Source organism: Nannospalax galili, unplaced genomic scaffold, assembly GCF_000622305.1.
Source record: "Nannospalax galili isolate Female #2095 unplaced genomic scaffold, S.galili_v1.0 scaffold2149, whole genome shotgun sequence".
NCBI lineage: Eukaryota > Metazoa > Chordata > Mammalia > Rodentia > Spalacidae > Nannospalax > Nannospalax galili.
In genome coordinates this window covers 141,271-156,925 of record NW_008360298.1, presented here as the reverse complement: position 1 = coordinate 156,925, position 15,655 = coordinate 141,271, and the positions used below count along the sequence as shown (strand labels likewise).

General features: G+C 33.6%; 1 non-coding gene across 1 annotated transcript; it reads left to right on the top strand.

Moving 5' to 3' along the window:
• Positions 1-462: 462 nt before the first annotated feature.
• Positions 463-587, top strand: LOC115068622. The gene has a single exon (XR_003847954.1). It is a non-coding gene; the product is annotated as a U6atac minor spliceosomal RNA (small nuclear RNA).
• The last annotated feature ends 15,068 nt before the right edge of the window (positions 588-15,655 follow it).

Below are 15,655 nucleotides of genomic sequence, written 5' to 3'. Positions count from 1 at the left end.
AAGCCAGACAAAACCAGAACAAGAAATGAGGAGTTGGCCATGAGTTATGACTTCTATGTAAGGACATGATGACAATTGATGACTGATAGGGGAATGGAGTCCAGTTTCTTCAGGCATGTGGTTTCTGAGAGCCTACAATTACCCCAGTAGTTATTCCTACACACAGATATAGGCAGGACTAAGTGTACTCAGTGGGCTTAAAAAAGAACACATGAGGGCCTGGAGAGATGGCTGAGCCATTAAGCACTGACTGCTCTTGCAGAGGACTCGGGTTTGATTCCCAGGACCCACAGGTTGGCTACGAACCATCCTTAACTCCAGCTCCAGGGGAATCCGAATCCCTTGCCTGACCTCTGTGGCATTGGGAATGCACGACCTTGGTGCACTCACATACATGCAGACAATACACTTATACATATGAAAAATAAAATAAAATAACAATAAAATAAATAATGAACACATGACTTATATAAAAGGAGAGAAGTTTAGCTCTCCCCTTGACAAAGATTGAAGAGGCTCTTGGCCCAACAACATACATATGGTTAAAGCATTGCCACCTACTTCATGACATCTAACCAGGATGAAGTATTACTCTCTGGGAACCTTAGGCAGCATCATTAAGATTGCCATCTTGAATATTCTCTTAAACGAAAGTTAATCGATCTTTAGAAAACTGACAAAAGTATACAAAGTATGTCATTTGCTGATGAAAGAACTTTAACTATGAAGCTAATAGAATTTTTTCTATGTTCAACCTAAAATACATAACTTCCTTGAAATATAAAATTATTTCTTTCCCCATCATAGTGTGGTTTGAGTCACTGCCTGCTGTTTTTGTGACGATTCTGTAGACATGGAGAAACTATTATAGTCAGCCTTTTCTTTTCTTTACTGGGTCTGCCTGGTACTATAAACATAATCAAGGACATGTGACTGGAGAAGATATAGATCCCGGAGAAAAAGCTTTGTCTGTCACTTCCCTAGACCAATGTAATGTCTTACTGTATTCTAAAGATGTAGTCTTATATTTACAGACAAGTATATCTCTCACCACTTAACAAAGCAGCTTCTTTTTGGCAACAGATAGAGATTATCACAAAGTTCCACAACTATTCAAATGCGAAGAATAGCTGTGAGGTGCCTAGCCCTATGTAACACATCTACAATACAGCCTCTACCTCTAAGGCTCAGGGAACATCATGGAAAAAGAACAGAAATAAGTGTCATAAGGACAAGACACCTCTGGTTAATTCATTCTAGACATGATAAAAGAGCTACCCCAGTAAAATCCCCATGATATGATAGTCTAACAAGATCTGCATAATGACAAAACCAGTTGACATGCCAAGGTTCGTGGGGAAATTTCATGGTGTCCCACCTCAAGATGAAGAGTTAAAGGTAATTAATGGATAATGAGGAAGGGAGAGTCAGTTTTCTCCAGGTACTAGATCCCTGGGAGCTTATACAAACCAAAGTGGGCAGTCCTAGACACAGGAACATATAAATATAACTAAATTGACTCAGTGCATTTTATATATACCTCCACAAATGTATGTTTGTAAATGTATATAAGTGTAAAAAAATAATAAAAAAGATGATGAGAAATTAAGAGTGAATGAGGAAAAATACAAAGAGTTGGTGGGGGACTGGGAAGGATGGAAATAATACAAAGACAATACTCATGATTAAAATTCTCAAAAATAAATTTAAAAATTAAATGAAGAGCTAGGGAGATGGCTATACAGATAAGAGCACTTACTGCTCATTCTGAAGCTTGGTTCAGTTCCCAGCACCCTCATAGTGGGTAACACTGTCTTTTACTTCAATTCCATTTGTGTAATGTGCTGCCGTCTTTTGGACTCCATGGAAACCAGACATGCACATGGTGAACTCACATACATGCAGGCAAAACACTCATAAATATAAATAGAAAGTAAATAAAAGGTAAAAAAGGAAATATAGATGAGTTTTCATGATATGTTTCTTTTAAGTAAGAAGGCAGCCTATGTTATAAAACAATGGATAAAATGTTATTTATGTAGATGATTGAACATATCAAAATGGCTGTCAAACAACTGGTAGACAAAAATCTAGAAAAAGAACTGTCAGTTTCAAGTACCAAAATCATCTTTTTGCTACAAATAATTTTGTGTTGTTATTACAACACATAATTTCAGGGAATTTATAAAATATACACTTTTGTTTTGTCAACAGGGTTGTAGTGTTCTGCTGTAATCCCTAACCACCTGACTAAAAATAATTTATCATTTTATTTGAAGCATAATTATTTTTTAATTCATAAGCTTTCTGAATGGTAGGCAGAATACTAGGCCTTTAAGACATGACACTGTCTTTTACTTCCATTTTATAATATATAGCAATAAAATTTGCAAAAATTTGTGAAAACTTCTAGAGTTGCTGAATCATAATTTATCAATTCAAGGAATTCATCTGCAAATTTTTGTAATTAGTTTGTATTTGCCTAAAAATAACATTTATATCATCACAGGGAAAAAATTCTGTTGATTTTACATTAATCAATAAAAAATTTAAAGACAACATTGGTTGTCTAAAGTAATAAAGTTTTATTAAATCTATATATAGTATTTTCCATCATAAAATTTATTGACTCAAGCTAAGTATCTGTCACTTCCAATAATATTTGCACTGAGAAAAATAAGTGATAAATTTTGTGTTCTTAAAATCCTGATGCCATGGAGATGAAGAGATGGTTAAGAGCACTGGCTGCTCTTACCAAGGACCTGAGTTTAATTCCCAGGACCCACATGGTAGCTAACAATTATCCCTAACTCCAGTTCCAGGAGATCTGATGCCCTCTGTCCTCTGCAGGCATTGCATAACAGAGGTGCACTTACATAAATTTATGCAATGCACGCATACATGTAAAGTAAAAATAACAAATAAAATACTAAAACATTCCAATGTTATATAATTCAAACCTGAAAAACATCATCTGGTGCAAGGTAATAATGAAACCCAAATTAGTATTTTTGAAATTTTTCCATTTACAGTAAACTCTTCATTTTAGCTAGAGACACTCTAGTTAAATTTACATTTTTAGTAAGATCAACCAACAGAATATGACACTTATCTTAAAATGAGCTGGAAACTATTTTTTAAGGTGAACTTAGGTTTGTATTTGTTGCTAAGTGGGTAGAGTGCTTGCCTAGTATGCTTAAAGCCCTGGTATCAACACACTGAGAACCGCATAAAGCCATGTGTAGTGGCGTATGTCTTTAATCTTACCATTCTGGATGTAGAGGTAAGATGATCAGAAATTCAATGTTATTTTGGGTTTGGTATTGGGTTCAAGGCTAGCCTGAGACACGTAAGACCCTTTTTTTAATTTAAGTTGATTAAATAGAAAATGTTCTTGTTAGGAAGATGTATGAGAACTTGTGTTAAAATAACTGTAGTAGCTCTTTGGAGCTGGGTTAAGGTGTGTGTGTGGATTATATGTGTACATGTGGATTAAGTATGAGTGAGTACATACTTTCATTACCTTCAATCTTTTGATTCAAACACCGTTCTCTAAGGTTTCTGGAATTTTATGGGTTTTTATAAGTAAACACTTTATTTCCTTTGTGAATTCTCACTAAGGAAATATATCAAGGGTTATGTCAAATAACCTCTAACCTTCTAAACACACAGAGTACACTGTTGTGTTTGTTCTCTGTCTCAAGTATCTGAAATTTGAAAACCCGAGAAATATATTGTACAGTTCTCAGGTCCCAAGAAAAAGAAAAAATATCAAGATTTAGACAGCGTCAACTATGATTTAAAGAAAAACATGTATCCTGACCTTATTTTCCCAGTGTTTCATGTTTCATAAACAAAGGAATCCACTCTGGAAAAGAGGTTGTTTTACTCCTTCTTGTTTGAATGACTACACTTAGGTTGGTAGTGAAAGGAATTGGGCAGCTTATAAGCAAAAAGTTTCTAATTGTAATTTACATTCTTGCATTTTAACTACCTACTAATATGGCATTGCTTGATGTGATCCACTAAAATATAAATATGTAGTGTAAATAGTATAGTACATATGTGAAGAATTATATACCTTTTTGAAAATGTCACAATGAAACCCATTGTCTTAACTAATTAATATGCATTAATTTTACAAGGAAAGCAAAGAAACAATGAAAATTTATAATAAATGATAACACATACTTCTCCAATAACCAGAACCCCAGATTTGTATTAGGAGATCATTCATGGTGACCTTTGTAAACCTAGCAAATCAACAGGCAATTAATCCCATTTTTTAGTCAGTATTGAAATGCTTAAAACAGAATCTAATTTCTTAATACACAGCTTTACAACTTGGATAAATGACTAACTGAAATTTCACTGTAGTATGATCCTTGCTAGTTCTACACTGGTTTTCAATTCTGGGGGTGCATTATTGTAACTTAGGAAGGAATAAAAATGCCAATGTCTTAGAATTTCAGAAGTATTACAGTAAGTTTCTTGAGTTTGGAGCACAGATTTGAATGCACTGCTTCCTTACTGAGATCTTTGAGCATGTACACTAAAACATTTATAACTTAGAGAAAATATATAAATGTCAATTGATTTCAAAATAATCAAGCTTTGAATTCATTAATAATTCCAAGGTTTAGATTAATTCGAACTGAGTTACCTTCGGCAGATTATCTAATTATAATCTATAAATTGTAATAACAATCATTTTTCTTCACAGAGTGGCTTAAAATTTTGTTTAGTAGTCCCGAAAGAATTCCAGAGACAATTACAATACATTAAATATACTAAATATAGTAAAGTAAATTAAATGTCAGTAAATGTAAATACCTCAGCTTTACAGGTCGAATTCTTTGGTCTAGAATATGTATTTTCAAAAGATTATAAACAATTTATATATTTCTTATTTCTAGCCAGTTACTTGATACACAGTTTCATTATAGAACAGTTTCATTATAAAACGAAATTATTTTTGCAAAATGAATTGTGATAAGCAGTATTTTAATGGTTAAATAATTAAGGTAGCGCACTGGAAAAATACCAAGTATGTATTAAGCACTCCGTACATGGAATCTGTAAGTTGATGACCGCAACCTTAGAGTTTATTGTTTTCCAAATCTCCCATTGAAATATATATATTAACAAAGTAATAATTTGGCAAATTTGAAATTAGTGACCTTTAAGACTGGCATATAATAAATCAATTAAAATTTGGAACTTTTAGATATTTAGTGTGTCCACAGTTCATGAGTTCTTTTTCTTTTATTACAATGACTGAAATTAACCTGGTGTTTAGTTCTGTGGAATAAATTATAGAAGAATGTATCTTATATATTAAATTTTTTAATGAGAAAAATAATTCACATGAATTAACTAATCATTTAAATTCATTTTTCACTTGTGTTACTTTAATATAGTCATATCTTCCAGGAAATTATATAGTAGACATATAGATTTTAAATAAATTCTGATCCTTAGTAAGTGACAAACACACACACATATTGGTCAGGATTATGCATTTTAATTATGCAAGTCTGGGACTGGAGAGACTGCTCAGTGGTTAAGTCAAAACTGACTCCTCTTGCAGAGAGCCGGGTTCAATTCCCAGTACCCCCATGACAGATAACAGCAGTCTGATTCCCAATTCTATGGGAATCTGACACCCTCTTCTGACCTCTATAACATTGCACAACATGAGTGCACTTACATACATGCAGGCAATAAACTCATACACAAAAGGTATATATATTAAGTTATGCAAACCAGAAAAAGAATATACTCTCAGTCTCATATTAGTCATGTGATCTTTGACAAGTCGTTAAAGTGCAATTTTTTGTTTTCTGTTAGTTTTTTTTTTTTGTGTGTGTGTGTGCATTGAGGTGGCAGCCATATGTTGCACAGTGTACATACGGAGGTCAGAGGAGAACTGTTGGGAGGTAATTTTTTTTGTTTTTGTTTTGTTTTACTGCCATTTGGTGGGATCTGGGAATTGAACTCAGGTCAATTGTCTTTACACACTGAAACACCTCAGTAGCTTATTTTGTTGCTTTTGAGAGTTTGTGATGTGTGCCAGTCTTGCCTTGAAACCCACTATATAGCACAGGTTGAATTTCAGTCCTGATCCTCCAACCCCTACCACCTTTGTGCTGGAATTACACACATGTGTCACCAAACCCGTTTATTGAGTGCTTGGAAACAAGCCAGTGCTCTTGTATGCTAGACACTCTATCAACTGAGCTACATCCCCATCCCTCTGCACAGCTTTCTATGTTTGTTAATAACTTGTACTTCATATGGTTGCTTCTTCTATTAGGATAATAAAACTGCATTTGAAGTCTTGTCACTAGTATCATGATTATTTGCTTATAAAATATTATCCATGCAATTTTTGTAAGCCTTATTGAGTCTACAATGAATTGATCTATAATTTTCATATTTTCTTTATTTGTTTCTTGTGTTTTTCATCCCCAAATAACATTTTTGGAAGTAGATAAAAGTCTCATTCTTTGATGTTTGATCTAAATATGAGCTATTAATATCATGATTTAATTACTCAATTTTTGAGGAAAGATTATTAATTAATAATGATTAATCGATAGATGAAAATGAATGCCTTTCCTAGGCCACTCAAACTGGTTAAACATAATTCAATATTTCAAGGAGTTTTATCCAAATGACAACTAATCTCTGATTTTATATTTTTATGTCCCATAGATTGATAGACAGTTTCATTAAAGAGCCTATCAAATGATACATTTTGAATCACCTTGTAGATTAATTAGAATACTTAATCCATTATATAAAACCGTACTTAATTTTTTCATAAAGTGACAAAATTTAGGTTTCTTTCCTATAATCTAGAAATAAACCTACATTTTTGGTGTAATTAAAAAACACTTAAATTTATTATGAATATAGATACCTTAATATTCCTAGGCCTTTTTAAAACATGGAGATAACTTATTATTTTAAATTATGACTTCTATTTTAGATTCTATATCCTTTATAAATTCTCAAGGAAATAACAACTTTTGTTTATTGTTGTGATTTATTTATTTTTCTGTTTTATGTGTATGAGCTTTATACCTGCATATGTGTAAGTGTGCCCATGTTGTGCAGTGCCTGAAGGGGAAGGCGAGTGCCTCACATCCCCTGGAACTGGAGTTATGCATGGTTGTTAGCTGGCAAGTGAGTGCTAGGATGTGAACCTGGGTCTTCTGCAAAAATACTCAGTGTTCTTAACCACTAAGCCATCTCTCCAGCCCTGGAAATAATGACTTTTTAATGCATATCCTCATTTTAATCAATGAGGTTTTCTGAGTACACTAAGAAAGACAGTGAGGTAGTCCTTGAATTCACTGTATTTAGGCTCTTCCAAATCTTCACTTTTTTTTGTAATTAAATCCTAACATTTATTTGAAATCAATCAGATAATTTTAAGCACTTTAAGTATAGCATAGTAATAATTACCTCTAATGGCAATGCCAACAAACTGACTAACGTAGAATTTCAACATAGAAGTATAGCTCATTTCCCGAGTTATTGAAAATGTGTTTTTGTAACTGCACAATGTATATTTTTGTTGCTTTAAGACACCATTAGTTATAACAACAAAATTAATTTCATACTCAAATAAATATTTTACTTCACATAAAATTAAGATTAAAATTAAGTAGTGTCTTAGGGACTGTTACATGTGTTAATTAAAATTGTACCTTGTAAAATCTTAAGAACAATGTGTAAATCCCATTGCAATAATATTACTAAATTTATTGATGAAAGTCAGACCATTGTTGAAAATGTAAATATTTATAGTACATTTAATAATTATTTTTCAATTTTAAAAAGTATTTATTTTTACTTTGTACATATGGGTATTTTGCCTGTAAGTATATAAGGATACCACATGCATGCCTGGTGACCATGGAGACCAGAAGTGGCCATTGGATCCCCTGGAACTGAGGTTACAGATGGCTGTTAACCACCATGTGGGTTTTTAACTATCTATTAAATAAAGTTCATTTTTATGGTGATATAATAAATTTATTCATATGTCAAGCTTGGGATGTCACATTATTGTTGCACACTTGAACTCACAGTAGCTATGTGTATCTGTAAAAGAACAGAGGAAGATTGAACCAGTAATAATTTCAAGCATGAAGCAAGGCCCCATTCCTAGCTGAGGAGCTGTTGGCAGTTCATGATTACTGGGGGAGTGTGAATCACTTTTCCTCTGAAATTGCCACTGGTAGGCTGCCCATGCCCTTTGGAATGACCTTACAGCCATATGCATAAGGGCACCACTGATTAAATTTAATGGATTATAAAAAAAAAGTAAAAATGGGACATGAAATTGTGAGGGAGACATGTTGTGGGAGTGGGGGCAGAAGGAGATGGAAGCAGGGAGTTGGGATGGACATGATCAAAATACATGGTATGAGGCTTTCAAATAATCAAATTAAAAAATAAATGACATTTTCTTCTTATAAAATTATTTATAGTTTATGGTAAATATTTTTATTAACTTTTTTTTTGTATTTCATACAGAACATCCCAAACAATCTTATTCATCTTTACACCCGTATCCGAAATGCACCCTCCCATAGCTCCCCACCCCCACTGGAGCCCATATGCTCTGTCATCCCTGTTACTATCCACTCTGTTGTCACTACCCTGATCCATTCCCTAGTGCAAATCAGCCTATTTAGAGTCCCTTGTTTTAGGAAGATCAGGTAAATATTTCTCATTGCATCAGATCAACACTATTAAGCATCTACTTTCATGATGATATGTTGACAGATAGTATATAGCTTTATCTACATTAAATTGGTGTAATAAATTGATAAATTGTTTAGGAGAAATGCTATAAATCTTGTTTTTCAGGCATAGAACTTTAGGCTACTTACGTGGAAGGACAATTAGATTTTAGTTAATTTCTTAAGAAATGCATGAGCATGATTTTTGGGTGTATGGTGGAGTATATACCTGTTCGTGTGGTTGTGTGTCAGCAATGGTTTCCACATGTGTGCATGTAGAGGCCAGAGATTGATGTGAAGGCTCTTTCTTAATAGCTCTCTACTTTATGCTTGAGAGAGGGTCCTTTACTGCCCCTGGAACTCATGCATTCCTCTACACAAATAACCCAATGAGCTTCAAGCATTCACCTGCCTCTACTCCCACACTCAGCTGGTACAGAAGATGACTATCATGGCTATCTTTGCATGGATGCTGGTGTAGGAATGACTTATACAAAATGGAATCTTGACTAACTGTATTTAATGCAAACAGCTCACTAAGTCATATGCTCTTGTAATGTGTGCAGCTAACTTTGATCCCTAGAAGCCTCAATTTGCTGTCTACCCAAGATAGTAAGTAAATGTGTGATTGAAAATCAGCAAATCAAAGTACTGAATACAGTGTATTCATATTTGGACCCTCATGGAAACAATGAAAATTGAGAAGAATGCTTGATATTTTGTGTATGAGATGTTTGAGGCCTAGGGATGTAAAGCAAAATTGTAGAATAAGGGTGATTCCAAGCTTAGAGTAATTCAAGTTGATTCTGGAGAAATGGTTTTGTATAAATGTATGGATGAAACCTGGCTCAACTGCACAGTTCCAGAAGCCACCTGGAGGAGTGGGTGCCTTCTGATTTTGGGCCCATTCTTTTAGCTAAAGCCAAGAGTTAGATTGTTTATTCATGTTTAACAGTAATGTTGGCATAGTACTGCTGCATTCTGGTGATCAAAACTCAGTTCCTTATTATTGATCAGCAGGTAATTTAGCAACTGAGACATCTCCTTAGCCCACATGAACTTAATTCTTCAGTGTCACAGTCAATTTTGACAGCTTACAGAAGTTCATCCTATGGAACAAAGATTTGATAAAAAAGAACAGCAAAATAGTTCTTCAGACTGACTCTGGAATGTGACTACTTTAAGAATAAGCTTGATCTGTTTGGTGATGGAAGTAAGTACACTATATTTGCACATAAACATGTCTTTTGACATTCTCAACCAAATTTTCATTTGCCGAAGTAAAATATGAAGAATTTAAGGCTAAAAAGCTCAGCACTGGCTGTTTGTCATAGGGACAGGAAAGAAAACTCGCATAGGCAAAACCATGAAAGAAAAATTTTCCACTGTAACCTTTGGTTTCATATGTGAAACACCTCTGTTGTTTTTATGCTCTCTGAGAAGCTCAGGAAGCTCATTATACAAAATGTTTGAAATGAGGCATCAGCACATTAAAATGAGGGAGAGAATTTTGGCAATAACAAGAATGGACTATTTTTTTTTTGTAAAACCCAAGTATAAAATTTGCTATAATAAATCAATAGAAAACAAAAGAGCAGAAATATAACTTCACTGGTTTATGTACTTAACTGACTATGTACCCAATCATTGTACACCAAACACATTGTATATGTACTTAAGTTATGTGTTTTTGATAATTTGCTATTCTTACCAAAATAATTGTTTTTTGATTAATTTTAAAGATACTAGTGGTCATAATTGATCATCAGATGGGCAGATAATATTTACATGATATTTTTCTAATTACATATGATTTTGAGCTTAAGAAATGTTAAGAACACTTAAACTTGGGGAGTTTGAGATGTAACTCAGTAGAGTAGTTCAGCATATGCTCTGCATGTATAAGGAACCAAGATTCAGTCCTAATGACAGGGAGGTAGAGGGAGAAGGAGGAGGAGGAGGAAGAAGATGGGGAGGAGTGAGGAGGAGGGAGATTAAAATAGTACACAAACACAAAATTCATATTCTCATTTTAGGAAAAATCTGATGTTCATTCCATTGGCAAAGATCATTTAATCTCTGCAAATCACTCTCCTTGGCTTGGATTTATAAATCAGGAAATTACATTGAATGGACATTATAGTTTCTGTAAATTATTACTTTTATAATTGTATATCAATTTAGAGATGAAGAATATATTCAACATTTATAAAAGAAAGAAAATGTCAACTTTTGGATCTAGCAATAGATTGTTAAGTTATAAGTTGCACGATTGAATTTATTTCATAATAGTGGTGAATAATATTTGACCGCTCTTGATAGCATCTTGTAGTGTCCTGTATTGACCAGAAAATTACAATTGCAAGATGATAGATGTAGCCTGTAGTGAATAAGTATAGCCTGTAGGATGATAGGTGTAGGCTGTAGGAAAAACTTATATTAAAAGATGGACAGCAATGAAGGAATATGCTTTCACTTGTAAGCAAGATAAGTAAATAATGTGAAATAGCAATGTTTAAATGTGGAGATATATATCCATATATATGAGAGTCTGGATCTATTGTGGTTATTTAAGACAGAAAAAATCGATTTTTGGTATTTATTTATTTATTTTAGATCTTTTTGAGACAGGGTTTCCCTGTAGCCCCAGCTGGCCTATAACTCCTTATGGATACCAGGCTGGTCTGTATCTCACAGAGATCTGCCTGCCTCTGCCTCCCAAGTGCTTGGATTAAAGGTATGTACCACTCTACCCAGTTCTTGTGTAAAGTATTTAAATTGGTATATGATATATTATGAAGAAATGATGCATGCAATATTTAAAATATTTTTAAACATTTAGGCACATATTGCAAAGAAAACAATATGTGGTGCCTCACTGAGAAAACTGATTTCAATGAAGTAACAAAAATTTTAACTGGATAGTTTGCAATAAAGTTTAACATCTTGGTTATTGAAAGCAGGGTTGAGATGTATATATCTTTAATTCTTCAGGCATATTAATATCTCAAGTCACAGAAGGAGAGTGAGAAAGAGATGAAGAAAGTTCACTATATCTTTCAGAATTTGAGTACATGATAAACATGTTTAAATAATTTTCTAATAACTTCCAGTGACTCAAAGTCTATTCCTCACCTAACACATGATTTTTCATGACATACATCTGAACTATAGTTACCTATATTTGAGCAGAATGACTGCAGGGTGTATGTATATGTATATGTATATACATATATGTATGTGTTTGCATAGACATAATTGTAGGTGTTGACTACTGGAGTAAAAACAGCAGTAACATGTGTTATAATAAAATTAATTATAGGCTAACCTTCTGAATTGTGTTTATTTACTGTCATATTTTCTCTCCCGAATGTTACTAAATGAAATGATACTTTCTTGCATATCTTATTTAGTGAGCATGTCCTTCAAGGGCATTTTCATTGGTAAAATAGTAATCATCATACCACTATAGATTTTAATATGTTTAAAATACATTATTACTTAGAGTAGATCTTTTAATGCAATAAGCAATAAAACAGAGTACATTATATTCTTAATGTAAATGTAATTTTATGAAAGCATGAAATTTACTTATCAATTCTTTTTTAACAAATTTAACTTTGGGGTATTTCTTCTGAATAAGCAGCCAGAAAATACCATGAGAAAATGATATAAGAAATTAAATAAAAGTCTATTTTGGTTTAAATTATGCATGTTTTCCTGGGAAAGATTCAGATCTAACTATCCAGAAAACACCCTGAAACCTACATTTCAACCTCGGTGTTAAAAATCAGACATTAAAGCATTTTCAAAGATCATGGAGCTAATGAAGTGCAGCCTATACTGGACTTAGAGCAACCATGCTTGATTATTAGTGAGGGAGGGACTGTGACTTTATTATCTTAATACATTCATAGTTTAGCAACAGAATGTCTTGAAATTTATGGTTTTATCTTTGGATGTGAAGGAACATACATAATAAATATAAAGATTTACATTCTAAAACAATCTTTTTAGAGATATAGGGTTCTTGAACAATACTGATAATATAAAGATAATAATACTAATAATATATAGAACACAAGTAATCCAAAAGAAGTCTCTAATATTGCTCTTATTTTTCAAAATGTACAAAATGTGTGGATAATGATATAACTAAAAACAAGTTGAACAAAATGAATAAAATACAAGTGCAGTGTGTGAGGAAATGAAAGTCCAAGAAGAAATAGAGTTGGGGGACTAAAAGATAAAGTGAAGGATAGATCTCTCTGTATTTCTGTCTGTCTATCTTCTCTCTCTCTCTCTCTCTCTATATATATATATATGTATATATATACACATATACGCAAAAGAAGTACATTATCAGGCACAGTGTGAGATTTTGGTTATATATGTATGGTATTTGTATATTTATATACACATACATGTATATGCATCTTTTAAATGTATGCATATATGAACAGATATAAACATATGCACACATGTATATATATAAAAAATAGAGTCAAAGATCTCTATGCAGACATCTTATATGCAGATACTTATAAACATTTATACACATAATAATGTAGTTACTTCAATATATGTTTAAACTCCTTAACCATTGAAGCTCAAAGATCATTTGAGAAGATGAGGTTCGAAGAATGTGGGAGCAGATGATGGGAAGGAGTCCTCTGAAATGCTGTCTGCTGTACACAAAGTGGCTATCTCAATCATGAACACATAGCAGCTATGATTACCTGAGCAAGACATACACAAGATCAAGTCAGGCAAAACTCCACCGTAGGTAAGGTAAATGATCTCCAGGCTCTACCACATACTGTCACTTGGGTACTACCACATGCTGTCTAGCTTTGGCTATGTACAGCTGCCAGGGGAGAAAGAATCATTCTGTATTGAATATGTGGCCACTGGTAGGTGCACCAGCAGATGGACCTATACCCTAACATGTGGGCAGTACTAACAGGACTCAATGGTTTATCAAGGGACAGAAAGAAAGAGGTAGAGAGATACAAAATTGGGAGAGGGCGTTTTTGGGGGAAAAAGAGGGTTAGATAGCATAGCTTGGTTAGACTCTACTTACCACCATGTTCACACTGTCTGTAGTAACAGAATGGAAACTAGAGAGAGAGAAGGCATTTGTTGTTGTTTTTGTTTTTGTGTTTGTTTTGTATAAAAATCAAAGATTCTGAAAACTGTATTTCTGGGAAAATAATACAGATTCTACACCAAATTATAGAAATTGGAAAATATTTTCACTTACTTTGGACTTTCAAAGTAAATATTTAGATTTCTGGAAAGGAATACTCAACATCATTTAAAATGGAGAAATTGGAACTAGTTGTTGTATTGTGTTTTCTTTATTTTGGTATGAATTTAAATCAACAGATCTAAAGTACAGTAGAATATACTTTGATTTTATGAAGGCTTTTACATAAATCACTTCGCACTCTTTTGGGCAAAATATCAAAAATTGCAGTGGTAGAACTTTCAATGGGCAATGCGTTGTCTTTATTTTCATTTTTTTGCCTCAAGATGGAATCTTCTGGTAGCATTCTTCAGGATTATACCCTATTGTATGCACATGACATGAAAAAAGAAAAACATTCTGTGTCTAGATTACAATATTCTTCCGACTCTATCAAGAGCTATGACACAAAATGCTAACTTTTATTAAGGCCTATAGAGTTAGGTTTGTGTTCCCAAATGTAGAATTATAGAAATTTGGTGAGGGGCTAGATAGGGGGGTGCAGACATCAGAGGGGATTGAAGTATGATCAAAATATATTGTATGTGTACAAAAAATGCTGTCAAGAATGTGGGGAACATGGAATGCTCGTGTAAGGTTGGTTGGTGGGAATGCAAATTGGCGCAGCTACTGTGCAATCAATGTGGATTTGCTCAGAAAACTTTAAACAGATCTACCACCTGACCTAACTATAGCACTCCTGGGCACATACCCAAATAACTGTATTGCCTATTCCAGTGGCACATGATTATCCGTTTTTATAACAACACTATGCACAATAGCTAAGACAGAAACAGTTTTGATGTTCATCAATAGGTGAATGAATCATGAAAATGTGGTACCTGTATACAATGGAATTTTATTTACCTGAAAGGAAAAATGCAAATAAGGAATTTGCAGATTAGTGCAGCTCTTAAACCTTGTCAGAGAAATTTTCTTTGTGCAATGGATGACAGCTAACACAGAGACTCACAACTGGTCAAAGTACACAGAAGAGGTGACTGTGGAATGCTCTGCTATAAACAGGACATCTATATCAAAACTGTCCACAAGGCTCAAGGGACCATCATGGAAGAGGGACAGAAAGATTGTAAGAGGCAGATTTTGACAAGGACCAGAGAAAAACAGTTTAACAGAAAGGAGAATTGAATTTCAATGAGGTTACACAGCCTTCTTCATGTCCGGAGGCTAGTAAATACAGCATTCAATTAAAAACTCAGATAAACATTACAGCTTCTGTTGTATCTCCTAGGAAGAAAAATAGTATCAAAGGAGGTCCTGGCCTGCCAAGATTGGTAAAGCTGTTACAAACACAGGATCAAGGATCAGGATATACAAAAGAATCTTGTTGAAAAGTGAAAAGAATTAAGAACTTAATATTGTCTTAAAATCTGAAAAAAACTTGATTGAAAATGTACAGAATGATAAAACACCAAGAAACTACAATAAATAAAACTGAAATGTTGGCTATCACTTGGTTGCACACTGAATCCCACCTACCCAGTCTTCAAAGAACATTCTAGAAGCAGGTGGAAAGATTGTAAGAGCTAGGGTAGTTTCATGACAGGATTTCAGGGAACTGGAACCTTGCTCATGTGAACTTATGGCAACAATGGAGTCAAGCATAAGAGCATGCCAACTCAATCAG